Source organism: Heterodontus francisci, chromosome 38 (genome assembly GCF_036365525.1).
Source record: "Heterodontus francisci isolate sHetFra1 chromosome 38, sHetFra1.hap1, whole genome shotgun sequence".
In the NCBI taxonomy this organism is placed as follows: domain Eukaryota; kingdom Metazoa; phylum Chordata; class Chondrichthyes; order Heterodontiformes; family Heterodontidae; genus Heterodontus; species Heterodontus francisci.
In genome coordinates, this window is record NC_090408.1 from 45,322,323 (window position 1) to 45,349,865 (window position 27,543).

General features: G+C 43.8%; 1 protein-coding gene across 7 annotated transcripts in view; it reads right to left on the reverse strand.

Moving 5' to 3' along the window:
- trpm7 (transient receptor potential cation channel, subfamily M, member 7) overlaps positions 1-27,543 on the reverse strand; it is a 208,811-nt gene that overhangs the window by 137,311 nt on the left and 43,957 nt on the right. The gene's annotated exons all lie outside the window — the stretch shown is intronic.

The window sequence follows — 27,543 nt, forward strand, 5'->3', positions numbered from 1 at the left end:
TACAGCTGTGCAGGGGTTTGAAGACAATTAAAATTCAAGACATTTGGAAAGAGTAGTCTGTGCAGGTCAGTGAGGAAAGGCTACTGGGCCAAGTAGAACTTGGCATAGGTCAAGATGTGGGAGACTGAATTGGGCAAATTTGAGTTCTTGTGGTGGCTAGAAGGCCAGAAAATTGACTGGGGTGAGGGGGGGGGTGGATGGCAGGGGTGTTTTTTTTTAGGGAAGACAAGAAATTCAGATGTAATACACTAGGTATTAAGGGTTTTAGTGATGGAGGACATTTCACAGGTAGAAATAAGCATAGATGTGGATGGACAGGATGTGGAGTTTAAGTTCAGCTCAGCATCAAACAGGATGCCAAGATTTTACACAGTCTGGTTCAGTCTAAGAAAGAGGCTGCAAGGAGGAATGGAATCAGTGGTAAGGCAGCAGTGTTTATGCGGAGGGCTAAAAAGATGGCTTTAGTCTTCCTGATGTTAAAGTGGATTATAGTAGCTCAATTAAGTCCATGTTGGACAACATGGAGGTAGTTGTGCATTTAAGAGAAGTGGTACAAGCTGGGCATCATTGTGAAAGATAGCCCCATATCTGAAGATGTTAAGGAACAGTGCGCAAATGAGGTACAGAGGAGTACAGAGGACCACAGGCAACAGTCCAAAAGGTGGAAAGAGAAGCCTTTGCTGGAGAGACACTGGCTGCACATGGATAGATAGGAGTGGAATCAATCATGTGCAGTCCATAGAACTGAAGTAATACAAACAGATATGAAGCAGTGAATTTAAATAATGGTCAGGTGTTCTGAATCCTAGTTGTTGCTTTGCAACATCTGATTTTTATAATCTAGTCTTATTTCCCCTTCCAGAATGATCTTTCTTCCCAGAGGATGAAAAGATATTTAAATAAGGTAAGTATAATCAATTCCAGAAATGACACCAGGTGAGCAAATGCTGCAATAAAGTAGTTGTGTTTTCAATATTTTCTGAAACTACAGATGCATGATGACACTTCTGAGCTCCTCCCGGTTTTAACTTCCAAACCCGTGGCCTCTACCTCCTAGAAGGACAAAGGCAGATGATGAATAGGAACCACCACCTGCATGTTCCCCTCCAAGCTACATACCATCCTGACTTGGAACTATAACTATGTTCCTTCACTGTCGCTGGGTCAAAATCCTGGAACTCCCTTCCCAACTGTACTGTGGGTGTACCTACACAACATGGACTGCAACGGTTCAAGGTAGCGGCTTACCACCACCTTCTCAAGGGTAATTAGGGATGGGCAATAAATGCTGGCTTAGCCAGCGACACCCACATCCCGTGAAATAATTTTTTTAAAACTTCCAAAAGGCCATCAGCTACCCAAAAGAAAACTGTTATCACTGCTAAAATGTTAAATTATACTGCAACAGAAAGGATGTGCTATTAGCTCAACAAATAAAGATTCACAAATCTGATCAGCTGAGTAGAAATAAGAGCAACGTGGTTGAGAACGTGCCATGAAGGGAAAGTGTGTAACTGGCCACCTTGAAACAGGAAGTTGCATTTTAAATGCATTATCTATTTACTGTAAGCAGATTCAAGCAAAATAGGATTTCAACGTCAACATTTCATCCTACTTTTGCATCAGCCTACTCTCCCTCTCCCTAACATCCAACCATTTTCTGAAAATAATCTTTTCATTGTGTTTGTACACCAGACCATTTTTGATGTGTATTAAATATAAATAAAAGTTTTGACTTCCTAGTTATTCAGGTTAAATTTTTCCACTAAGTTACTAACCTCTCACTATGTGATATGTAGCTGCCTGTTATCTGTGGCCATCAGCTCTTAGACAAGTTAAATTACTCTCCTAGGGATTAATTTTGAGCCAGAGAGCTGCAATCGTGGGTTATATTTGTGAATTTCACCAGCTGATAAGGTATTACCACATAACAAATCTAAAATTAACTACTAGTTGGTAGGTTTTTATTCCTTAGGCACTAGAAATAAGCTCACCATTTCCAGGTATGTATTTACGTGATGTGCACCTATCCTGTCGCTTAAGGTGCACAGGATCATATAGGGGGAAAAAAGCCAGATTTGGGGTGGTATTCAATACCATCTGTTCGAATTAATTGCAGTAGCATGTAAAGCATTTTGCAGTCATCTACCTTAAAAAGGAAAACTGCAGAGTATATTATTTGATCTGACACTGGGCGCGTTTGAATATGCACCAAGGTTTGGCAATTGCCAAGTTAAATAGCAGCAGTTTGCAGTTTAAATGTAGTTGTTTGAATTATACAAGAGTTTGCACAGAGCCATATATGATAAATAGATCTAAGCTAGGATGATATTGTACTTTTAAAGTGTCAAACTTTTGCACTTTAGATTATTGAACTGTAAATACATACTAGAGTTCCTGCAGTGTGGCTCACTGAGCAAGTAAATTTGCTGTCTAGTAACTTACACCAGTAACAGTGTATTTTATTGCTGAAAACAGATATTTTGTTGGAAGGTTTTTGTCTTGCACTCATCAGGACAATTCGCAAAAATATCAATGCAAGGGAAAACAAATTAATACTGTATGAAAGTGCGGATTGGTTGGCAAGTGGACTGATTGGCGCATTCCCCATGGCAACGCCTCGACCAGTTTATGGTGACTGACAGTTAACTGCAAAGATGTGTTTAAAATTTAAATAAGGCAGCTTGACTGATTGGTCAAGGCATTGCCCCGAAGAACAAACCAGCGAATGGCTGTCACTTATTTTGTTTAGCTGAAATAGGCACAATCTGTGTACATGCTCTTTGTCTGCAAAGAACAAGGTCCAGTGTATTAATTTATGTAGCGTCTAGTACGCACAAATGCGCCACACCGCAAGCCCAACTGACAATATTAAATTGGTTGTCAGCGTAATTCTTAGCACACTGTGGATTATTTTGCAAATGTTGTCCAATCGCGGAATCACATCTAAAGTTGGACACTGTTGAGTTTTGCAAGCATGGGCTGGTTGGGTACGGCCTGCACCTTGCCCCTTGCGAACAGTGGAAGGGACATGTTGTTTGATACGATCCACAGTCTTTGGGACGTACGGCCTATATACCCAGCATCATACTGGCATTGAAATTCATATACTACGTTACTCATTTGTTTGATAGGCAGAACGTCTTTTCGGCTTGACGGCAGCATCCTGTTAGTGGTAAACACCACAGGTGTTGCTACTGCATAGCAGCAGCGTGAAACAGCTAGCTTCACCTGTTGCTCAAACTTTTGGGATACATTACCCTTCCAGGGCAATCTCAGGCAGACTGCACACTTTTCAGGGCCAAAAATGGCAGCCTTAGGCCCGTTCATAAGTTTGTGTGATATACAGCGAGAAATGATCTAATCAGGGTAGCCAGTGTCACTGGTCAATACACACATTAGGATTGCTACAGTTACACGCGATAGAACTGGCCTTATTGGCAACCTCGTAAATAGGACCCGAGCCATTTGCTCACCATGCAAACTTGATGCTGAAGTAGGGCAAATCAAAGGCATCCTACGTGACAATGAGAAGGGTCAAAGACCTGAAACGTTAACTCTACTTCTCTCTCCACAGATGCTGCCTGACCGGCTGAGTATTTCCAGCATTTTGTTTTTATTACAGCTTTCCCATTTTGTTCTTTTCCTCACCTCCACACCACTCCCCACCAGCGTTTCCCTGCCTCTATGCTTGCTTTAAACCTGTTACATCTCTAACTTTTTCCAGTTCTGACAAAAGGTCATCAACCTGAAAAGTTGACTCTGTTTCTCTCTCCAGACTTGGAGTATTTCCAGCATTTTGATTTTTACTTGTGATTAATTCTAATTGCTTGCGTATGAGCCAAAAGTTGGCATGGTCAGCTCAAGTCAAATAACCTGCGTTCCAACTTTTATTTGTGACGCTGATCAAGTTGATAAGCTCTAATTCACCATCACTGCATTAAACCCCTCCATTGCCAGTGTTATCAGATTGCTTTCCAACACTCACTCAGACTTGGATATGTCACAATTTTCTGCAACTAAATGTTAGGAAGACTGAAGCCATCATTTTTGACAACCGCCATTAACTCCTTACCGTTGTGGGAAGAGATAGAAGTGATGACAGTGCCTCAGGTTGAACCAAACTTTTGGCAACCCTGGCACTCTATTCTACCCAAGCTGAACTTCTAACCCCATACCCTTTCCATCACATGGGCCAGCTACCTCCACCACCTAATTTCACCTGTCTCTGCCCCTGCCTCAGCCCACTGGCTGCTAAAACCCTATCCATGCCCTCACTGACCTATATTGGTTCCCAGTCCACGAGGACCTCCAATTTAAAATTCACATCCTTGTATTTAAATCTCTTCTTTGCATCACCCCTCCCTACCTTTTTTAAAAAAAATTCATTCATGGGATGTGGGTGTCACTGGCCAGGCCAGCATTTATTGCCCATCCCAAATTGCCCTTGAGAAGATGGTGGTGAGCTGCCTTCTTGAACCGCTGCAGTCCATGTGGGGTAGGTATACCCACAGTGATGTTTGGAAGGGAGTTCCAGGATTTTGACCCAGCGACAGTGAAGCAACGGTGATGTAGTTCCAAGTCAGGATGGTGTGTGACTTGGACGGGAACTTGCAGGTCGTGATGTTCCCATGCACCTGCTGGTCTTGTCCTTCGAGGTGGTAGAGGTCACGAGTTTGGAAGGTGCTGTCGAAGGAGACTTGGTGCGTTGCTGCAGTGCATCTTGTAGATGGTACACACTGCTGCCACTGTGCATCGGTGGTGGAGGCAGTGAATGTTTGTGGATGGTGTGCCAATCAAGTGGGCTGCTTTGTCCTGGATGGTGTCGAGCTTCTTGAGTGTTGTTGGAGCTGCACCCATCCAAGCAAGTGGAGAGTTTTCCATCACACTCCTGACTTGTGCCTTGTAGATGGCAGACAGGCATTGAGGAGTCAGGAGGTGAGTTACTCGCCACAAGATTCCTAGCCTGCTCTTGTAGCCACGGTATTTATATGACTACTCCAGTTCTGTTTCGGGTCAATGGTAGCCCCTAGGATGTTGATAGTGGGCGATTCAGAGATGGTAATACCATTGAATGTCAAGGGGAGATGGTTAGATTCTCTCTTGTTGGAGATGGTCATTGCCTGGCAAAGATAAGCCCAGCAACTACAGGCCAGTCAGTTTAACTTCGATCGTGGGGAAAATACTAGAAAGAATAATTTACAACAAAATTTAATGGTCACGTGGACAAAGGCGGGTTAATTAAGGAAAGCCAGCATGGATTTCTTAAGGAAAATCATGTTTTAATAGCTTACTGGAGTTTTTTGAAAAGGTAACGGAGGATTGATGAGGGCAAACAGCTGATGTGGTATACATGGACTTCCAAAAGGCGTTTGATATGGTGCCACACAACAGACTTGTGAGCAAAGTTATAGCTCATGGAATAAACAGGACAGTAGCAACATGAATACGGAATTGGCTGAGTGACAGGAAACGGAGTACTGGTTAATGGATGTTTTTCAGACTGGAGGAAGGTTTGTAGTGGAGTTCTCCAGGGGTTAGTGTTGAGACCCTTGCTTTTCCTGATATATAAATGACCGAGACCTTGATATACAAGGCACAATTTCAAAGTTTGCGGATGATACAAAACTTGGAAGCATTGTGAACTGTGAGGACGATAGTGTGGAACTTCAAAAGGGCATAGACAAGTTAGTGGACAAGTGGCAGATGAAATTCAATGCACAGAAATGTGAAGTGATATATTTTGGTAGGAAGAACATGGAGAGACAATATTAAAATAAAGGGTACAATTCTAAAGGGGATAGAGGAACACAGGGACCTGGTGTATATGTGCGCAAGTCATTGAAGGTAGCAGGACAGGTTGAGAAAGTGGTTAATAACACACATGGTATACTGGGCTTTATTAAAAGCATACAGTACAAGAGCAGGGAGGTTATGATGGAGCTGTATAAAATGCTAGTTAGGCCACAGCTGGAGTACTGTGTACAGTTCTGGGCACCACATTATAGGAAGGATGTGATTGCAATGGAGAGGGTGCAGAGGAGATTCACCAGGATGTTGCCTGGGTTGGAGCGCTTCAGCTATGAAGAGAGACTGGATAGGCGAGGGTTGTTTTCCTTGGATCAGAGAAGGCTGAGGGGGAACATGATTGAGGTATACAAGATTATGAGGGGCACTGATAGGTTAAATAGGAAGAAATTTTTCCCTTAGCAGAGGGGTCAAGAACCAGGGGGCATAGATTTAGGGTAAGGGGTAGGAGGTTTAGAGAGGATTTGAGGAAAAAACTTTTCACCCAAAGGGTGGTTAGAATCTGGAACGCACTGCCTGAAGAGGTGGTGGAGGCAGGAACCCTCACAACATTTAAGAAATATTTAGATGAACACTTGAAACGCCATAGCATACAAGGCTACGGGCCAAGTGCAGGAATATGGGATTAGAATAGTTGGGTGCTGGATGGCTGGCACAGACACGTTGGGCCGAAGGGCCTGTTTCTGTGCTGGAAAACTCTGACTCTAACTTGTGTGGCGCAAATGTTACTTGCCACTCATCAGCCCAAGCTTGGATATTGTCCAGCTCTTGCTGCATTTCTACACAGACTGCTTCAGTATTTGAGTCGTCGAATTGACTGAAGTCTGGCATCTGTAATGCTGGGGACTGCATAGGGGGCCGAGATGGATCATCAACTCAGCACTTCTGGCTGAAGATTGTTGCAAGTGCTTCTGCCTGATCTTTCGCACTGATGTGCTGGGCTCCCCAATCATTGAGGATGGGGATATTTGTGGAGCCACCTCCTCCAGTTAGTTGTTTAATTGTCCACCACCATTCACGACTGGATGTGGCAGGACTGCAGAGCTTTGATCTGATCCGTTGGCTATGGGATCGCTTAACACTGTCTATTGCATGCTGCTTATGCAGTTTGGCATGCAAGTAGTTCTGGGTTGCAGCTTCACCAGGTTGACACCTCATTTTGAGGTATGCCTGGTGCTGCTCCTGACATGCCCTCCTGCACTCTTCATCGAACCAGGGTTGGTCTCCTGGCTTGATGGTAATGGTATAGTGGGAAATATGCCGGGCCATGAGGTTACAGATTGTGCCAGAGTACAATTCTGCTGCTGCTGATGCCCACAGCGCCTCATGGATGCCAGTTTTGCATTGCTAGATCTGTTCGAAATCTATCCCATTCAGCACAGTGATAGTGCCACACAACACGATGGACAGTATCCTCAGTGTGAAGGCGGGACTTCGTCTCCACAAGGACTGTGCGGTGGTCACTCCTACCAATACAGTCATGGACAGAGGCATCTGCGGCAGGCAGATTGGTGAGGACAAGGTCAAGTATGTTTTTCCCTTGTGTAGGTTCCCCCACCACCTGCCACAGACCCAGTCTAGCAGCTATGTCCTTTAGTACTCGGCCAGCAGTGGTGTTACCGAGCCACTCTTGGTGATGGACGTTGAAGTCCCCCACTCAGAGTACATTTTGTGCCCTTGCCACCCTCAGTGCTTCCTCCAAATGGTGTTCAACATGGAGGAGTACTGAAGCATCAGCTGAGGGAGGGCGGTAGGTGGTAATCAGTAGGAAGTTACCTTGCCCATGTTTGACCTGATGCCATGAGACTTCATGGGGTCCGGAGTTGATGTTGGGAATCCCAGGGCAACTCCCTCCCTACTGTAGACCACTATCCCGCCACCTCTGCTGGGTCTGTCCTGCCAGTGGGACGGGACATACCCAGGGATAGTGATTGCAGTGTCTGGGACATTGTCTGTAAGGTATGATTCCGTGAGTATGACTATGTCAGGCTGTTGCTTGACTAGTCTGTGGGACAGCTCTCCCAACTTTGGCACAAGCCCCCAGATGTTAGTAAAGATGACTTTGCAGGGTCGACAAGGCTGGGTTCGCAGTTGTCGTTTCCGTTCCCTAGGTTGATGCCGGATGGTCCGTCCAGTTTCATTCCTTTTCGTTGACTTTGTAGCGGTTAGGTACAACCGAGTGGCTTGCTAGGCCATTTCAGAGGGCATGTAAGAGTTAACCATATTGCTGTGGGTCTGGAGTCACATGTAGGCCAGACCAGGTAAGGACAGCAGATTTCCTTCCCTAAAGGGCATTAGTGAACTAGATGGGTTTTTACAACAATCGACAATGGTTTCATGGTCATCATTAGCTTTTAATTCCAGATTTATTAATTAAATTCAAATTCCACCTTCTGCTGAGGTGGGATTTGAACCCATGTCTCCAGATCAATACCCTGGGTCTCTGGGATACTAGTCCAGGGATAATACCACTACGCCACCGCCTCCCCTCTAATTATCTCCCCTATAACACCCACTCCCCCAAACTTTCCATTTCTCTGACTCTGGCCTCTTGTGCACCAACCCTCCCCTTAAGCTTTATTGACAACTATATCTTTAGCCACCTAGGCCTCAGGATCTAAAATTCCATGCCTAAATCTCTATCTCTTCACCTCACTCTTCTCCTTAAAATCTGCTTCTCTAACCAGGCTTTTGGTTACTGCTAAAGTCTTTTCCATCGGCTCAGCATCATTTTTTTAGTTGCATGTCTGAAGCGCCACTGGATGTTTTCCCAAGTTAAAGGCACTATATAAATGCAAGTTGCGATTGTTCTGCAACATAAGTCACCCTGTCGGCTGTGGATTCATGCCAATGATTCTCCACCCAGTAAGTTTTCAATGGTAACACCACAGGTGGTGATACCTCAACCTGAAACTAGAAGTTTGCAAACTGACAGGAAGTGAACTTAAACACAGAAAAACACATGCAAGTAACTTCAGGCGGCTATGATTGAACTTTCCCCACAGCAAGTTATAATGATCAAAACCAACATCCTCGAACGCTAAACACACAAAACTCTCTCTCCAGTCTTCCTGATATACAAGAGGGAGTTCTGACTCATTCATGACTTAGCAGTCTGACAAAGCAGATGTTGTCAAGGAGTGGGTGTTGCCAGCATATACATGTAAAGTGGCACTACTCTCACAGGGCAACATGCAAATGATGTAAAGGATAGAATATTGAGATACAAGAGAGTTGACTGTGGGGACAGGGGCAGAGGCCATTGGTGGAGACACACACTGACTATATTGGGACTTGCATGAGTGGAACTATAAAGGGGCAGTCCAGTGGAGGTGATCGTAATGATCAACAGTGTCAAACAACACAAAATGGTGAAGGATGATTAGTGCACCAAACACCAAGATGCTGTTGGAATCACAGTATTTCACACGAAACTCAGCCCATAGCTTCAAACTGATATCAGACCAGTTCTTGTGAAAAATATCAGTTTTCTCAACAGAAATGGGTGTGAATAAGTGGCAGAAATATGAGTAATCAAACATGTAGAGATACAGCATGATCAACTGTGGGGAGGCCATAAAGCATGCATCGAAACAGTAACTTGCTTTCACTTACCAAAATTTCTATTAAATTTAATCACAGGAAATCAAATACTAGAATAGGTAAAATGCATTTTCAGTACTGCCTGTGTGGAGTTTGCAAGTTCTCCGTGTCTGCGTGGGTTTCCTCCGGGTGCTCCGGTTTCCTCCCACATGCCAAAGACTTGCAGGTTGATAGGTAAATTGGCCATTATAAATTACCCCTAGGATAGGTAGGTAGTAGGGAAATATAGGGACTAGTGGGGATGTGGTAGGAATATGAAATTAGTATAGGATTAGTATAAATGGGTGGTTGATGGTCGGCACAGACTCGGTGGACCGAAGGGCCTGTTTCAGTGCTGTATCTCCGGGGAAAAAAAAAAGTACAAATGAAAAGCTAGTCATTGATATAAAAGCAAAATACTGTAGATGCTGGAAATCTGAAATAAAAACAAGAAATTCTGGAAATCCTCAGCAGGTCTGGCAGCATCTGTGGAGAGAGAAGCAGAGTTAACGTTTCAGGTCAGTGACCCTTCTTTAGAACTGACAAATATTAGAAATGTAAAAAAGATTTTAAGCAAGTAAAGCGGGGGGTGGAGATAACAAGAGCTAACAAAAGAGATGTTGATAGGACAAGGTCACAGAATAATTGACCAGAAGGTCATGGAGCAAAGGCCAACAGTATGTTAATGGTGTGCTGAAAGACAAAGCTTTAGTACAGAGAGGGTGTGAATTGCCTGTAAAGCACAAAACACAAACATTAAAAAAGCTAATGTTGAGTTGGGGGAAGAGCTGTGAAAGGCCATTAAAGATTAGTTGGAACAGAGAAAGAAACAACGAATCAGAGACCAAGATAAACACTGATAAAAATCTCAACCAGACAACTTGCTTAAGAGTTCAGCTCAGAGGTCAACAAGTAACTTGTCCCAAGGAAATTGGTGGCAACAATTAGCCAAGCATGCCCAACCATACTCCACGTCCTTCCACTGCTGAACCATTTGACAAGTGCAGGGGAGAAAAAAGAAAATGTGGATTTTGAACACTTGTTTTATTTTAGAATCTCTAGCAAGTATTACTTTAAAAAGCCAAAAAATGTATTTTGGTGCTCAAGTTGAAACTACAACTGAATTTGATGAAATGGGTTATCTGCGGTTTGTCATTTCCTGGAATTGCTCAGAACTTACCCGTAACTTAGATTATGCAGTTCTATAAGACCTGGTTAGAAAAAGCACTCCATGTCTCTAACTACCAATCTGCCAACCAATATTGAACACATTCAAACATGAAATTGAGAAACTTGGAGTAAGAAACATGTTTGTAGGTGATAATACTGGATACAAGGAATCTAAGTAACAGCTCAAAGGCAATTACAAGACTGCTGCAATTTAAATACAGAACAAAGCAGATAGCTCATCAGAAACTATAGTTCTATTCAGTAATAGTGTGATTGACAAAGTCAGTCCACTGCAAACTTTACCAACTTCAGAGATTATAGTTTCGTATGTCCATGGTGGACCAGGCGATCTTCCCCAAGATCCTCCAAAAATCAACCTTTCACCACCAACTTCAGACTCAAAAAATAACACCTGTGAAATGAGACTATTCTGCTGAAGGTTTACCAGACTGATTCCTGGGATGGTGGGACTGACATATGAGGAGAGATTGAGTCGGTTAGGATTATATTCGCTGGAGTTCAGAAGAGTGAGGGAGGATCTCATAGAAACCTGGACAGGGTAGATGCAGGAAGGATGTTCCCGATGGTGGGGGAGTCCAGAACCAGGGGTCATAGTCTAAGGATACGGGGTAAACCTTTCAGGACCTAGATGAGGAGAAATTTCTTCACCCGGAGAGTGGTGAGCCTGTGGAATTTGCTACCACAGAAAACAGTCGAGGCCAAAACATTGTACATTTTCAAGAAGGAGTTAGATCTCGCTCTTGGGTTTAAAGGAATCAAAGGATATGGGATGAAAGCGGGAACAGGTTACTGAGTTGGATGATCAGCCATGATCATAAATGGCGGAGCAGGCTCGAAGGGCCGAATGGCCTACTCCTGCTCCTATTTTCTATGTTTCTATCAGTCCACTGACTCCTTTATGGCAATTTAGGTTGGGGTTAAAATTCAATAGGTCACAGTCAACCTCTATTAGCTCAAAAGTCATCACTCCAAAGTGAATGCCAGCCACAAATGTTAGAAGCTCATTCAACCATAGATACAATCGCAGTTAGACCTGTCCTCAAACAACATCTACAATTCAAACAGGGATTCATGGCACCCCTCAAGAAAAGCAGTGTTCCCTTTAAGAGTGTAGGAATGTTGGTGCCAAATGTAGCATCCTCAATCACCCAAGCTGAGATGACCTGATTCAAAACAGACCAAAAGCTACTTGGTACATAGCTCAAGACCACACCAGACAGTATTTTTTGTAATACCTTCAGCAACTGGACAAAATGTCATCATCCTGCCATTTAGTGCATTGCTCCCTTGTCACGAAGGTGCTTTCATTATTAATACTATTTGAGGACTTGTGTTTAAGGATTTTGAAAATTGGTTCATTTGAAAGACTGATGCTGGATTTGTTTTTTTTTAAACTGGAAGGACACAGGATTATTTTTTAAAAAGCACAAACAATTAAGTAAAATAAACAAAGGAGCCTTGCTGGCTATTGGAGCTGTTTAGGGAAGTCACATGCCTCAGTTTATGGTGGTCAGGAGTTTTTTTTGGGCTTGGACTGTTTGAATGTTCAGTTGGGATATAGCCTGCTGAGAGAAAAGCCACCCAACTCCTCCTTTTCCACGTTGTGAAAAATCTTCTGAGAATCCAGTTTGATAGCTGAAACCACTGATGCAGTAATTCTCCCAAAAGGCCTGCAAGACTACTACTCGACATCCTGAACAGAACTGCTCCAGAGAGATCCTAATGACAGCCGTCTACGTGCACCTAGACGCCAGACCAAAGGCCATCTGGAACATCCCATCCATATCCTTCAAGAATTGGCAATATCTAGGCCAAAGTTTTTTTTTAAAAAAGCTAATCTCTGCAAAGCCAAATTTTTCTTTATTTTTCTTTAACCGGTATGCGTACGCACATGTGTTAGGTTATTTTAGGATAGATATTTACACTTTCATATTTCCAACTGTGTTAATAAGCTTTGCCACTTTATTGAATAAGCCTTGTTTTGTAATAAATCAATAATTGTGTTGTTTATTCAAGAAACCTGGTTGGCGGATTTTTATTCTGAAACTAATAGATAAAGTTTATAATTGGCCATATCAGTAACTGAGTAAAACATTTAAATATATGCTGCGACCAGAGCAGTAGTGGAACTAGAGAAAGACAGTGCATTCCTCCAACCTCGGTCGTAACATATAATTTGGGGTTCGTCCGCGATAACCCAAAGCCGACAAAGTGCAATTGTAAGTGAGGTAATAATAATCGAAAAGGGAAAAAGGAAAACGCTAGGTTTCTTGTGCTTTAGAGTAAAGCTTACACTACTGGAATACACTACTTTTGATGCAAGTGCGTTTGTGCAGTAGTCTGGAATAAATTACGATTCTTTAAAGGCATAGTCTACTGACAAGCTGTTAAGTGTGGTGGAGCACTTGAAAGTAGATATTAGACCAATAGCGAGGAGACTCGAAATTCAGGGACTAGTAGCCAGACAGCTGAAGATTGAACGAACCAGAGGGATGAGCAGAATTGGAAGACAACAAGGTAACATTGGCACAGATTCAGTTGGACAGTAAGAAGTTAGAGCTACAATTTCAGGAAAAGGAAAAAGGGCATTTCAAAGGGAGCAAGCAGAGCAGGAGAGAAAGGGCAAGATAAAGAGAAACAGAAAGAAGAAATGGAGAAAGGGCACACCAGCTTAAATGGCTGGAACATAAACAAAAGGGTGGCCTTGACCCCAGGGAAAATTTTGATGAGGAAGAATCTGACTGCAACCCAAGACCCAGTACAGAGCTGTTTAAATTTGTGCAAGCCCTCCCGAAGTTTGAGGAAAGGGATGTAGCGGCATTTTTCATTTCTTTTGAAGAGATAGTTAAATAGATGAAGTGGCCGAAAGAGAACGGGACACTGCTCATGCAAAGCAGGATGATTGACAGAGCTCATGAAGTTTATGTCATGCTTTCTGAGGGGACTTCTGCAGATTGAGATGGCGAAAAAGGTTATCGTCGCTGCTTATGAATTGGTTCCTGAAGCTTACAGGCAGAAATTTCACAACCTCCAGAAACAGCCTGGGCAGACTTATATAGAATGAGAGGGTAAAGCACATTAACTTTGATTGCTGGATGCGGGCACTAGAGGTGGTGGCCACATATGAGACACTCGGAGATAGCTGTCCTGGAGGAAATTAAGAATTCACTCCCTCCATTAGTAAGAATCCATGTAAAGAACCAGAAGGTTTTAACAGCCAGACAGGCAGCCGAGATGGATGATTACGAGCTTGTCCACAAGTCCAAGCTCTTTTTCCGTCACCCCCACAAACCAGAGGAGGATAGGAAGTGGGAGGGTGAATGGAAGGCAAGGAGCCAGGGATGAGAAGCGACAGCTGGGAACCTATTGGGAATCTCCTCCCCAGGCCAAAAGGATAGTGCTGAGGGTGGGTGTGAGATCCAGAAGATTAAGTGTTTCCATTGCCACAAGGTGGGACACCTTCATACGGATTGCTGGAAGTTATGGGGGAACCCCACCCATGGAACTTATTGAGGGTACACAAGGCCAATGCAGGGGGAAAGGGGCCCTGACAGAGTACGACAGATCAAGCTGTAGCTCTGACTGCAGCTGTAAGGCCAAGTACAAAAATCACCGAGTGCGAGGGACATGAACAAGATACCTGAGAGTTATAGGGAATTCTTGTCAAAAGGAAAAGTAACTCCCTATACCTCAAGTGAGGCAGATAAACCTAAAGTTATACTTGTGGATACAGAAGCCATCCAAACTCTTTTGCTGGGGAAAGGCATGACTTTTCCACCAGAGAGTGCACAGTATCGGCAGGGAATACATACCTGTACCTTTGTATCAGGTGCACCTGGAGTGTGACCTAATGTCTAGAATGGTAACCATAGGAGTTGTCCATAGTTTGCCAGTAGACAAGAGTTGACCTATCCCTGGGAAATGATTTGGCCGCAGCGAAGGTAGTAGCTTCTCCAGTAGTCACAGAAAGATTAAGTGAAGTCAAGGAGACACAACAGTTGCAGGAAAAGGTTCCAGGAATTTTTCCTTCATGTGTAATGACCCAAGCTATGGCTAGATAAGTCCCTTCGCCAGAGGTAAAATTGGCCCCATAAACAGATATTTTGCTATCTGAAATTTTTCTGCGGGATTTGGATAATCTGAAGGATATGTTCAGTAAGCCTTCTCTGATCGAGGCTCAGAAAGCCAATCCAGAGTTAAGTAAGGTGGCATAATTGGCTCAAACCGAAGCTGAAGCAGAGGGAGTTCCAGAACGTTACTATATTAAAAATGGGATTCTGATGAGGAAGGAGACCTCCTCACAGACAGGTGGACAAAGAATGGACGGTTGTTCACCAGATAGTGGTACTGCCCAATATCGCCAGGAAATATTAAGGATAGCCCATGAAATTCTTATGCGGGGCATGCAGGCATCCGGAAGACCCAAGCACGTACAAGTCGACATTTTTACTGGCCAGGCCTTCACAAGGACATGGTGCAGTTTTGTAAAACGTGCCAGATAGTGGGGAAGCTGCAATCTGCAATAAAACTGGTACCTCTAATTCCCTTACCAGTTTTGGGGAACCATTTAGTAGAGTGCTGGCAGGCTCTGTGGGACCTTTATCAAAACCAAAAGCGGGATACCAATATATACTCACTATTATGGATACGGCTACTCTGTTCCCAAAGGCCATTCCCTGGAGAACAATTCGTGCTAAGGTAAGAGTACAGAAGTTAACCCAGTTCTTCACTCGATATGGATTACCAGTTGAGATCCAGTCAGATCAGGGTTCTAGTTTTTTGTCTAAAATTTTTCAGGCAGTTATGATTAATCTGGGTCTAGCACAGTTAAAGTCCTCAGCATACCACCCACAGACACAAGTGGCATTAGAACAGTACCATCAGACCCTCAAAACGATGATCAGGGAATACGGTCATGAATATCCTCATGATTGGGACAAAGGGCTGGAATTTCTTTTGCTTGCCACCAGGGATTCAGTGACCAGTGGAGTAGTAGAACTGGCGAAAGACAATGCATTCTTCCAACCTCGGTCGTAACACCCTGCATGCAACCACTCGGTTCCTGTACTCTAGACCTCTGCCCAGTTCCCTTGGCCTTGTCAATTGTATCTTCAAAATCTTCTTTTCGAGTTTACCTTTAGCTCCCCACCAAAACCAAACCATTTCTTTCTCCTTTCCCCATAAACAGTTTCCAAAATACCCCTAACATTTGTTAAACACTCCAAGACATTTGCACAAAGCAGTCCGATATAAGTGAAAGTTGGGTCTGGCTAACAAATAATATTTCTGACAGGGATTTGTTCTTTGAATGCATTAGTAATGGCCTGTTTATAAACAGGTCTATTCAATGTATAATGACACATTTTTCCTCCTTTTCACAGAAAGCAACCTTCCCAAAATTAAGCTTTTAATACCACTTGATATTTAAGCAGCAGCAAGCACTTCTATGGGCAAAGTTAGTTTTCTAAACGAATTAATGAAATTATTCTTCTGATAGGAACATTCTTTTGCACAATTATTAAAAACCCTTTAAGCTTGGTCAACATTGATCACGATAGTGATAGTGATCACAATTCGGTTAGGTTTACCTTAGCGATGGGCAGGGACAGGTATATACCGCAGGGCAAGAATTATAGTTGGGGGAAAGGAAATTATGATGCGATTAGGCAAGATTTAGGATGCGTAGGATGGGGAAGGAAACTGCAGGGGATGGGCACAATCGAAATGTGGAGCTTATTCAAGGAGCAGCTACTGCGTGTCCTTGATAAGTATGTACCTGTCAGGCAGGGAGGAAGTTGTCGAGCGAGGGAGCCGTGGTTTACTAAAGAAGTTGAAGCGCTTGTCAAGAGGAAGGCGGCGGCTTATGTTAGGATGAGACGTGAAGGCTCAGTTAGGGCGCTTGAGAGTTACAAGCTAGCCAGGAAGGATCTAAAGAGAGAGCTAAGAAGAGCAAGGAGAGGACACGAGAAGTCATTGGCGGATAGGATCAGGGAAAACCCTAAGGCTTTCTATAGGTATATCAGGAATAAAAGAATGACTAGAGTTAGATTAGGGCCAATCAAGGATAGTAGTGGGAAGTTGTGTGTGGAATCAGAGGAGATAGGGGAAGCGTTAAATGAATATTTTTCGTCAGTATTTAAAGTAGAGAAAGAAAATGTTGTCGAGGAGAACACTGAGATTCAGACTACTAGGCTAGATGGGATTGAGGTTCACAAGGAGGAGGTGTTAGCAATTTTGGAAAGTGTGAAAATAGATAAGTCCCCTGGGCCAGATGGGATTTATCCTAGGATTCTCTGGGAAGCCAGGGAGGAGATTGCAGAGCCTTTGTCCTTGATCTTTATGTCGTCATTGTCGACAGGAATAGTGCCGGAAGACTGGAGGATAGCAAATGTTGTCCCCTTGTTCAAGAAGGGGAGTAGAGACAGCCCTGGTAATTATAGACCTGTGAGCCTTACTTCAGTTGTGGGTAAAATGTTGGAAAAGGTTATAAGAGATAGGATTTATAATCATCTTGAAAAGAATAAGTTCATTAGAGATAGTCAGCACGGTTTTGTGAAGGGTAGGTCGTGCCTCACAAACCTTATTGAGTTTTTTGAGAAGGTGACCAAACAGGTGGATGAGGGTAAAGCAGTGGATGTGGTGTATATGGATTTCAGTAAGGCGTTTGATAAGGTTCCCCATGGTAGGCTATTGCAGAAAATACGGAAGTATGGGATTGAAGGTGATTTAGAGCTTTGGATCAGAAATTGGCTAGCTGAAAGAAGACAGAGGGTGGTGGTTGATGGCAAATGTTCATCCTGGAATTTAGTTACTAGTGGTGTACCGCAAGGATCTGCTTTGGGGCCACTGCTGTTTGTCATTTTTATAAATGACCTGGAAGAGTGTGTAGAAGGGTGGGTTAGTAAATTTGCGGATGACACGAAGGTCGGTGGAGTTGTGGATAGCGCCGAAGGATGTTGTAGGGTACAGAGGGACATAGATAGGCTGCAGAGCTGGGCTGAGAGATGGCAAATGGAGTTTAATGCGGAAAAGTGTGAGGCGATTCACTTTGGAAGGAGTAACAGGAATGCAGAGTACTGGGCTAATGGGAAGATTCTTGGTAGTGTAGATGAACAGAGAGATCTTGGTGTCCAGGTACATAAATCCCTGAAGGTTGCCACCCAGGTTAAGAGGGCTGTGAAGAAGGCATATGGTGTGTTAGCTTTTATTAGTAGGGAGATCGAGTTTCGGAGCCATGAGGTCATGCTGCAGCTGTACAAAACTCTGGTGAGACTACACCTGGAGTATTGCGTGCAGTTCTGGTCACCGCATTATAGGAAGGATGTGGAAGCTTTGGAAAAGGTGCAGAGGAGATTTACTAGGATGTTAAAAGCAAAATACTGCGGATGCTGGAAATCTGAAACAAAAACAAGAAATGCTGGATTCACTCAGTCCGCAAGCAGGACCCTGAGCTTCCGGTTGCTTGCCATTTCAACACTCCCCCCTGCTCTCATGCTCACATCTCTGTCCTGGGATTGCTGCAGTGTTCCAGTGAACATCAACGCAAGCTCGAGGAACAGCATCTCATCTACCGATTAGGCACACTACAGCCTGCCGGACTGTACATTGAGTTCAATAATTTCAGAGCATGACAGCCCCCCACTTTACTTTCATTTTTAGTCATTTTTAGTTATTTTTTCTTCCTTTTTTTTGCATTCCTTCTTACATTTTTTACAATCTTTTTTTGCATTTATTTCATTTCATCTTAGTTTGTTCAGTTTGCTTACCCACTGTTTTTTTCAGGTTGTTTTTCTTCAGGTTTGCACTTGCTGATGTTCAATATTCAGTATATTCACACCTAATCTGTACTAATGCTTTGTCTTTCAACACACCATTAACATATTGTTTGCCTTTGCTCCGTGACCTTTTGGTCAGCTATGCGGCCTGGTCCAATCTGCACCTTCTCCTTTGTTATCTCTTGCCCAACCCCCACCTCACTTGTTTATAATCTGTGACTTTTCTAATATTTGTCAGTTCCGAAGAAGGGTCACTGACCCGAAACGTTAACTCTGCTTCTCTTTCCACAGATGCTGCCAGACCTGCTGAGTGAATCCAGCATTTCTTGTTTTTGTTTACTAGGATGTTGTCTGGTATGGAGGGAAGGTCTTATGAGGAAAGGCTGAGGGACTTGAGGTTGTTTTCGTTAGAGAGGAGGAGGAGGAGAGGTGACTTAATAGAGACATATAAGATGATCAGAGGGTTAGATAGGGTGGATAGTGAGAGTCCTTTTCCTCGGATGGTGATGGCAAACACGAGGGGACATAGCTTTAAGTTGACGGGTGATAGATATAGGACAGATGTCAGAGGTAGTTTCTTTACACAGAGAGTAGTAAGGGCGTGGAACGCCCTGCCTGCAACAGTAGTAGACTCGCCAACTTTAAGGGCATTTAAGTGGTCATTGGATAGACATATGGATGAAAATGGAAGAGTGTCGGTCAGATGGTTTCACAGGTCGGCGCAACATCGAGGGCCGAAGGGCCTGTATTGCGCTGTAATGTTCTAATTCTAATTGCACTTAAAGCATCCCATAAAAGCAAACTCATAACACAAAAACTAGAATTGCAATCTGGGGATTTTATAGTGACAATGAAGATGAAAAGCACAAGCAGGTGCTGAACTGGGGTTTGTTGAAATTATTTCAAAACTAGCAGAGACCCACAAAACTTTTGCAGTGAAAGTAGTATCTTTGTTGCAACAGTACTACTTTAAATACAGTATTTCTAGTTATTCTTTTCACCAGACTTTAACAGAATCAAAACCTCTCACTGGAAAAAAACTACATAAAGCTGTCCAAACATACACACACACAAATTTTATGCAAAGTCTAACTGGGACCTGTTTCCACCCAAGCTGAAAAGGCAGGTTTACATCTGATGGGCTCAATTTTATTTGAACAATAAATACTACCAGTTCCTTGAAATCTGCCTGTTATAATTTCAGCTATCATCGAAGAAAACAGCTTCCTAACCACCAATTTTGTTCCAGAACGAAGTCCTTGTTTAGGATTCATGTTTCATAGCAACAATGTAACTGCTCTTCCTGGAGTCTAGGTTTGTGTGGTGGCATGCCCATTGGAGTTTTTTTGCTACACTTAACCAATTCCATTAGCTCATCTACCCCTTCCATCCCATCAATTCCATCTCATCCCTCACAGAAACAATTTCTCCAGCCAGGGTTAGCACAAACCAATGCTTACGTTGGCTATAAAATCTCAAAATGTTTGTCACTGAAATTGCAGCATAGCCTGACAATGGACATTTAAAAGTTTATTCACTTGAATAGTGAAAGCCAGTTGTACAATTATAGATTTTGTTCTTCCCAACTTGGGTTAAGTCTGGAGAAACTGTGGTGAAGGATGGGTGGTTATAAGTCTCTCACTGATGTATGTAGTGGGAATAATTTAGTGGTGTAACAAACACAGTATTGAAGCATTTTGGGTTCTGTGCACTGTAAGCAAGATTGCATTGATCCCAGTATGTTAAATTGCTCTAGAGATAATACAACCTCAGAAACCAATTAGATCCTTGTCTGTGTAATAGAATACTATGCATCTTTACAGTGGTGGAAGTGGAGACAAGATGACCACTTGAGGGAGACACACTTGCAGGGCTACAGGGATCAAGCAGGGGAGTGGGACTGACTGGATAGCTCTGAGGAGAGCCAGTGTGGACTTGATGGGTCGAATGGCCTCCTTCTGTGCTGTGAATGACTGACTCATGTCACACCTTTACCTTCCACTGTTTTTGTTGCCGCTGCCACGAAGTGTTGGCAATCATACGTGTCATGTACACTAGGCTCCGCCCACCAAATCAACCCACCGACCAAAACAGTCCAGACAGACAAAAACCGAGTATTATTACTGATGTAAAATAGAATAGCAGTAGAACAAACACCAGATGGTAATTCCGATGAAGGGTCACTGACCCGAAACGTTAACTCTGCTTCTCTTTCCACAGATGCTGCCAGACCTGCTGAGTGATTCCAGCATTTCTTGTTTTTATACCAGATGGTAATATGTTGTTAGCAACACACCGTTGATCTAGAAATGGTCTTCCATTGGACTTTGTGAAGTGGGCCCCTTTACAGATCTTGCTGAAAGAACTTGCATACCAATCCTGCCTTCCAAACTTCTTAATCCTTTCACAAAATATTGTGCACAGTGATGGTTAAGAAAAGTGGAAACTTCTTATTTTGAAGAACTGCAGGAGTTTTTTCTGGCTTAGCCAAAAGCTTGATTTATTGATATTTTCAATTAAAAGTAGAAATCGACTATAGCTTCACTCTGCCGGGAAACGTAGCAGAATCCCTTTACATGCAGTAGTTCCATACAGGGAAAAGGACGGACCATAACTGAACCAGCAAAACAGCAAAAATGACCTAGGCTGAGTCACAACCTAATAGAGACCAATAAAGATCTCAACAAGCTTTTCGTGACAGCATAGGGTTCCCAATCCTTTGATTGCCCCATGTTAGAACGCTCTCCTCTCATTAACACAACTAAAGAAACTCTTCGTAGTTCCATCTGGCAGTATAACTAGTCACACCACTTCACTCAGAACTTCCACTGGCATTACCAGAAATGCTGTCATAGCTCTGATTTAAATACACAAAGCAGCTTCAGAGCAGATACAACTGAGGCTTCCGGAGATCCCACTGTAAAATATACATTTGCAGGGAAACTATAGCACACTACATATTTAACATTATATTTTTATCATTTTGCACAAGTGTCCTGGAAAGGCAGACTAGCACCATTAGTGTAGCTAATTTTTAGTCCATTACTTCAAGGATTATGTACACAATATTGCATAGAATTTACTCATGTTGCCTGCTGCACAAATTACTGATATTTTCATCAAACTGCAACAACATCATGGCATTAACTGAACAATCAGGTTCAGCCACCATCAGTAGAGTTCATCAACTGAGCAAAAATTCTGTTCACGCAAGATATTGGGGTACTGTTGAAACAATGTCTACAGGTTTCAGTAAACTGAATGCTTTGCAAGCTTGGTAAGCCATTCTTGGACTATTGTAATAAAAGTTCAAAGTTTGAGCACATTTCCGGCACATGCACCACTTACCATAGGACCTAGTGAGCTCACCCAAGGACATTTAAAAGGAGAAAACTGTCCCAAGACATTTCACAGAAACATAATCTGACAATAATCGACAGGCTGAGGCTCCAGATTTGATCCCTGGTCTGTGCTAAGTCAACTGTTCTGATTTACGCCAGTGATCTGTTTTCCTAACTTCAGTGTCCTTGGGCTGGGAAGGAAATAACACTATTCTCACTCTTTATTTATTTAGAGATACAGCACCGAAACAGGCCCTTCGGCCCACCGAGTCTGTGCCGACCAACAACCACCCATTTATACTAATCCTACATTAATCCCATATTTCCTACCACCTACACTAGGGGCAATTTACAACTGCCAATTTACCCATCAACCTGCAAGTCTTTGGCTGTGGGAGGAAATCGGAGCACCCGGCGGAAACCCACAAAGTCACGGAGAACTTGCAAACTCCGCATAGGCAGTACCCAGAACTGAACCCGGGTCACTGGAGCTGTGAGGCTGCAGTGCTAACCACTGCGCCGCCGATAACTGTCCAGTGACTTAAGCTCATTAGTTTGTAAACTGTAATCCCAAACCTGGGGTCGTAGGGCGTGTGGCTGCAAAATCAAATTTCTGCCTGACAGATCAGATTTCTACATTTTATACAAGTCTCTCTCTTCTATATATTTCTATAATCAACATCACACAAAAAACATTTTCTAGTCATCATCACATTGCTGTTTGTGGGAGTTTGCTGTGTTTCCTACATTACAACAGTGACTACACTTCAAAAGTACTTGACTACACTTCCTCACACTGTTTCCTGTAAGGACTACATCTCATTCTCCCAGTTTCTCCATCTCCGACGCATCTGTTCTGATGATGCAACCTTCCACAACAGCGCTTCTGACATCTTCCTTTCTCCTCAATCGAGGAGTCCCCCGCCTCACTGTGGTTGACAGGACCCTCAACCGTGTCCAACCCAGTTCCCAAACTTCTGTCCTCACCCCTTCCCCTCCCTCAACCGCGACAGGGTTCCCCTTGTCCTCACTTTCAACCCCACCAGCCCCTACATCCAAAGGATCATCCTCTGCCGTTTCCACAACCTCCAGCATGATGCCGCCACCACCAAATACATCTTCCCTTCCCGTCAGCATTCCAAATGGATCGTTCCCTCTGCAACCCCCTAGTCCACTCCTCCATCACCCCAGACACCTCGCCCCCTTCCCACGCAATCACAGGTGGTGTAATATCTGCCCTTTTACCTCCTCTCTCTTCACGATCCAAGGCCCCAAACACTCCTTCCAGGTGAAGCAGTGATTTACTTGCACTTCTTTCAATTTAGTATACTGTATTCGCTGTTCACAATGCAGTCGCCTCTACATTGGGGAGACCAAATGAAGACTGATGATCGCTTTTCAGAACACCTCCACTCAGTCCGAAAGCATGATCCCGCGCTTCCGGTTGCTTGCCATTTCAACACACCCTCCAGCTTGCACGCCCACATTTGTGTCCTTGGCGTGCTCCAGTGTTATAGTTATCAACGCAAGCTCGAGGAGCAGCACCTGATCTTTTGATTAGGCACTCTACAGCCTTGCAGACTGTGTAGAATAATTTCAGAGCATGACTGGCTTTTTAAAAAATATTTTTCAATTTTATTATTTTTTAACCATGTTCCCGTTTTTCATGTAGACAGGGCTGCTCATGATGCTGCTATTAACACTCTTTCTGGACTAATGCTTTATCTTTCACCACAAGCATTAAAGCACTCTTTGCTTTTGTCCCATGACAGCTTTGTTATTTACTCTCTCCTGCCCTCTGCCCTATAACACACCTTCCCTTTTCTTCTCTTCCCCACCAACCACCACCCCCTGCTTCACTTGCTTGAAACCCAATTCTTTTCTAACGTTTGCCAGTTCTGATAAAAGGTCTCAGACCTGAAACGTTAACTTTGCTTCTCTCCCCACAGATGCTGCCTGACCCGCTGAGTATTTCCAGCACTTTGTTTTTATTTCAAACACTTCAACAGCTGTAAAGCACTTTGGGATGTGAAGCACCTCATGTACTGTATTGAAAGAAACTGATCTGAATTGCACTTTATGCACGTTCAAATTTGAACTGTTATGTAATGTATTTTTGCAAGTTTTATGAATACAGTATATTTTTGGGAAAAAGATTCTGTTCTCCCAGGAATGAATGTTGCAGACTGCCACATTCCAAAGGTCCAGGACTACGTGCTGAGGGACACACTTGAGCTTGGGGAAGTCACCACAAAGGCACAATGGGGAAAGGCCACTGTGTAAGGTCCCCCCACCAAAGTACCCTGAGGGGCTGGAAACTGTAAAACTCTTAAGGGCTGTATGCAGAGAATGTTCAACGTGAAACGTTAATGTACATGTAATGGAAAGTGTACTGAGACACCTTGTGTACTGTACTGAAAGAAAATGATCTGTATTGCACTTTATGCAATGTCAAGTTTGAACTGTTATTCATTTTTGGAAACTAATTTCATGAACAGTCAGACAGAGTTATACAGCACAGAAACAGGCCCTTTGGCCCACTGTGTCTGTGCCAGCCATCAAGCACCTATCTATTCTAATCCTATTTTCCAGCACTTGGCCCACAGCCTTGTATGCTATGGCATTTCAAGTGCTTATCTAAATACTTCTTAAAAGTTGAGGGTTCCTGCCTCCACCGCCTCTTCAGGCAGTGTGTTCCTCAAAGCCCCTCAAAACCTCCTGCCCCTTCCCTGAAATCTTTGCCCCCTGGTGACTAACACCTCCACTAAGAGAAAAAGTTTCTTCCTATCTAACCTATCAATGCCCCTCATAATTTTGTATACCTCAATCAGCTCCCCCCTCAGCCTTCTCTGCTTTAAGGAAAACAACCCTAGCCTTTTCAGTCTCTCTTGATAGCTGGAATGCTCCAGCCCAGGCAACATCCTGGTGAATCTCCTCTGCACCCTCACCACTGGGTGGAATCACATCCTTCCTATAGTGTGGCGATCAGAACTGTACACATTACTCCAGCTGTGGCCTAACTAGTGTCTTATACACCTTCAAAGAACAAAGAACAGTACAGCACAGGGACAGGCCATTCGGCCATCCAAGCCTGTCCGATCTTGATGCCTGCCTAAACTAAAACCTTCTGCACTTCCGGGGACCGTATCCCTATTCCCATCCTATTCACGTATTTGTCAAGATGCCTATTAAACGTCATTATCATACCTGCTTCCACCACCTCACCCGGCAGCAAGTTCCAGGCACCCATCACCCTCTGTGTAAAGAACTGGCCTCGCACATCCCCTCCAAGCTTTGCCCCTCTCACCTTAAACCTATGTCCCCTAGTAACTGACACTTCCACCCTGGGAAAAAGCTTCTGACTATCCACTCTGTCCATGCCGCTCATAACTTTGTAAACCTCTATCATGTCACTCCTCCACCTCCATCGTTCCAGTGAAAACAATCAGAGTTTATCCAACCTCTCCTCATAGCTAATGCCCTCCAGACCAGGCAACATCCTGGTAAACCTCTTCTGTACAGTCTCCAAAGCCTCCACGTCCTTCTGGTAGTGTGGCAACCAGAATTGCACGCAATATTCTAAGTGTGGCCTAACTAAGGTTCTGTACAGCTGCAACATGACTTGCCCATTTTTATACTCTATGCCCCGACCGATGAAGGCAAGCATGATGTATGCCTTCTTGACGACCTTATCCACCTGCGCTGCCACTTTCAGTGACCTGTGGACCTGTACGCCCAGATCTCTCTGCCTGTCAATACTCCGAAGGGTTCTGCCATTTACTGTATACTTCCCACCTGCATTAGACCTTCCAATATGCATTACCTGACATTTAGTTTTAGTTTTAGAGATACAGCACTGAAACAGGCCCTTCGGCCCACCGAGTCTGTGCCGACCATCAACCACCCATTTATACTAATCCTACACTAATTCCATATTCCTACCACATCCCCACCTGTCCCTATATTTCCCTACCACCTACCAATACTAGGGGCAATTTATAATGGCCAATTAACCTATCACCCTGCAAGTCTTTTGGCATGTGGGAGGAAACCGGAGAACCCGGAGGAAACCCATGCAGACACAGGAAGAACTTGCAAACTCCACATAGGCAGTACCCAGAATTGAACCGGGGTCGCTGGAGCTGTGAGGCTGCGGTGCTAACCACTGCGCCACCCTTGTCCGGATTAAACTCCATCTGCCATTTCTCCGCCCAAGTCTCCAACCGATCTATATCCTGCTGTATCCTCTGACAATCCTCATCACTGTCCGCAACTCCGCCAACCTTTGTGTCGTCCGCAAACTTACTAATCAGACCAGCTACATTTTCCTCCAAATCATTTATATATACTACAAACAGCAAAGGTCCCAGCACTGATCCTTGCAGAACACCACTAGTCACATCCCTCCATTCAGAAAAGCACCCATCCACTGCTACCCTCTGTCTTCTATGACCGAGCCAGTTCTGTATCCATCTTGCCAGCTCATCTCTGATCCCGTATCACTTCACCGTTTGTACCAGTCTGCCATGCCTTGTCAAAGGCTTTACTGAAGTCCGTATAGATAACATCCACTGTCCTTCCTTCATCAATTATCTTTGTCACTTCCTCAAAAAACTCAATCAAATTAGTGAGGCACGACCTCCCCTTCACAAAACCATGCTGCCTCTCGCTAATAAGTTTGTTTGTTTCCAAATGGGAGTAAATCCTGTCCCGAATAATCCTCTCTAATAATTTCTCTACCACTGATGTAAGGCTCACCGGCCTATAATTTCTTGGATTATCCTTGCTACCCTTCTTAAACAAAGGAACAACATTGGCTATTCTCCAGTCCTCTGGGACCTCACCTGTAGCCAATGAGGATGCAAAGATTTCTGTCAAGGCCCCAGCAATTTCTTCCCTTGCCTCCCTTAGTATTCTGGGGTAGATCCCATCAGGCCCTGGGGACTTATCTACCTTAATGCTTTGCAAGACACCCAACACCTCCTCCTTTTTGATAATGAGATGACTGAGACTATCTACACTCCCTTCTCTAGGCTCATCATCCACCAAGTCCTTCTCTTTGGTGAATACTGATGCAAAGTACTCATTTAGTACCTCGCCCGTTTCCTCTGGCTCCATACATAGATTCCCTTCGCTGTCCTTGAGCGGGCCAACCCTTTCCCTGGTTACCCTCTTGCTCTTTATATATGCATAAAAAGCCTTGGGATTATCCTTAATCCTGTTTGCCAATGACTTTTCATGACCCCTTTTAGCCCTCCTGACTCCTTGCTTAAGTTCCTTTCAACTGTCTTTATATTCCTCAAGGGATTTGTCTGTTCCCAGCCTTCCAGCCCTTACGAATGCTTCCTTTTTCTTTTTGACCAGACTCACAATATCCCGCGTTATCCAAGGTTCCTGAAACTTGCCAAACATATCCTTCTTCCTCACAGGAACATGCTGGTCCTGGATTCTAATCAACTGACATTTGAAAGACTCCCACATGTCAGATGTTGATTTACCCTCAAACAGCCGCCTCCAATCTAAATTCTTCAGTTCCTGCCTAATATTGTTATAATTAGCCTTCCCCAATTTAGCACCTTCACCCGAGGACTACTCTTATCCTTATCCATAAGTACCTTAAAACTTAAGGAATTATGGTCACTGTTCCCGAAATACTCCCCTACTGAAACTTCGACCACCTGGCCGGGCTCATTCCCGAATACCAGGTCCAGTACGGTCCCATCCCTAGTTGGACTATCTACATATTGTTTCAAGAAGCACTGCTGGATGCTCCTTACAAATTCTGCCCCATCCAAGCCCCTAGCACTAAGTGAGTCCCAGTCAATATTGGGGAAGTTAAAATCACC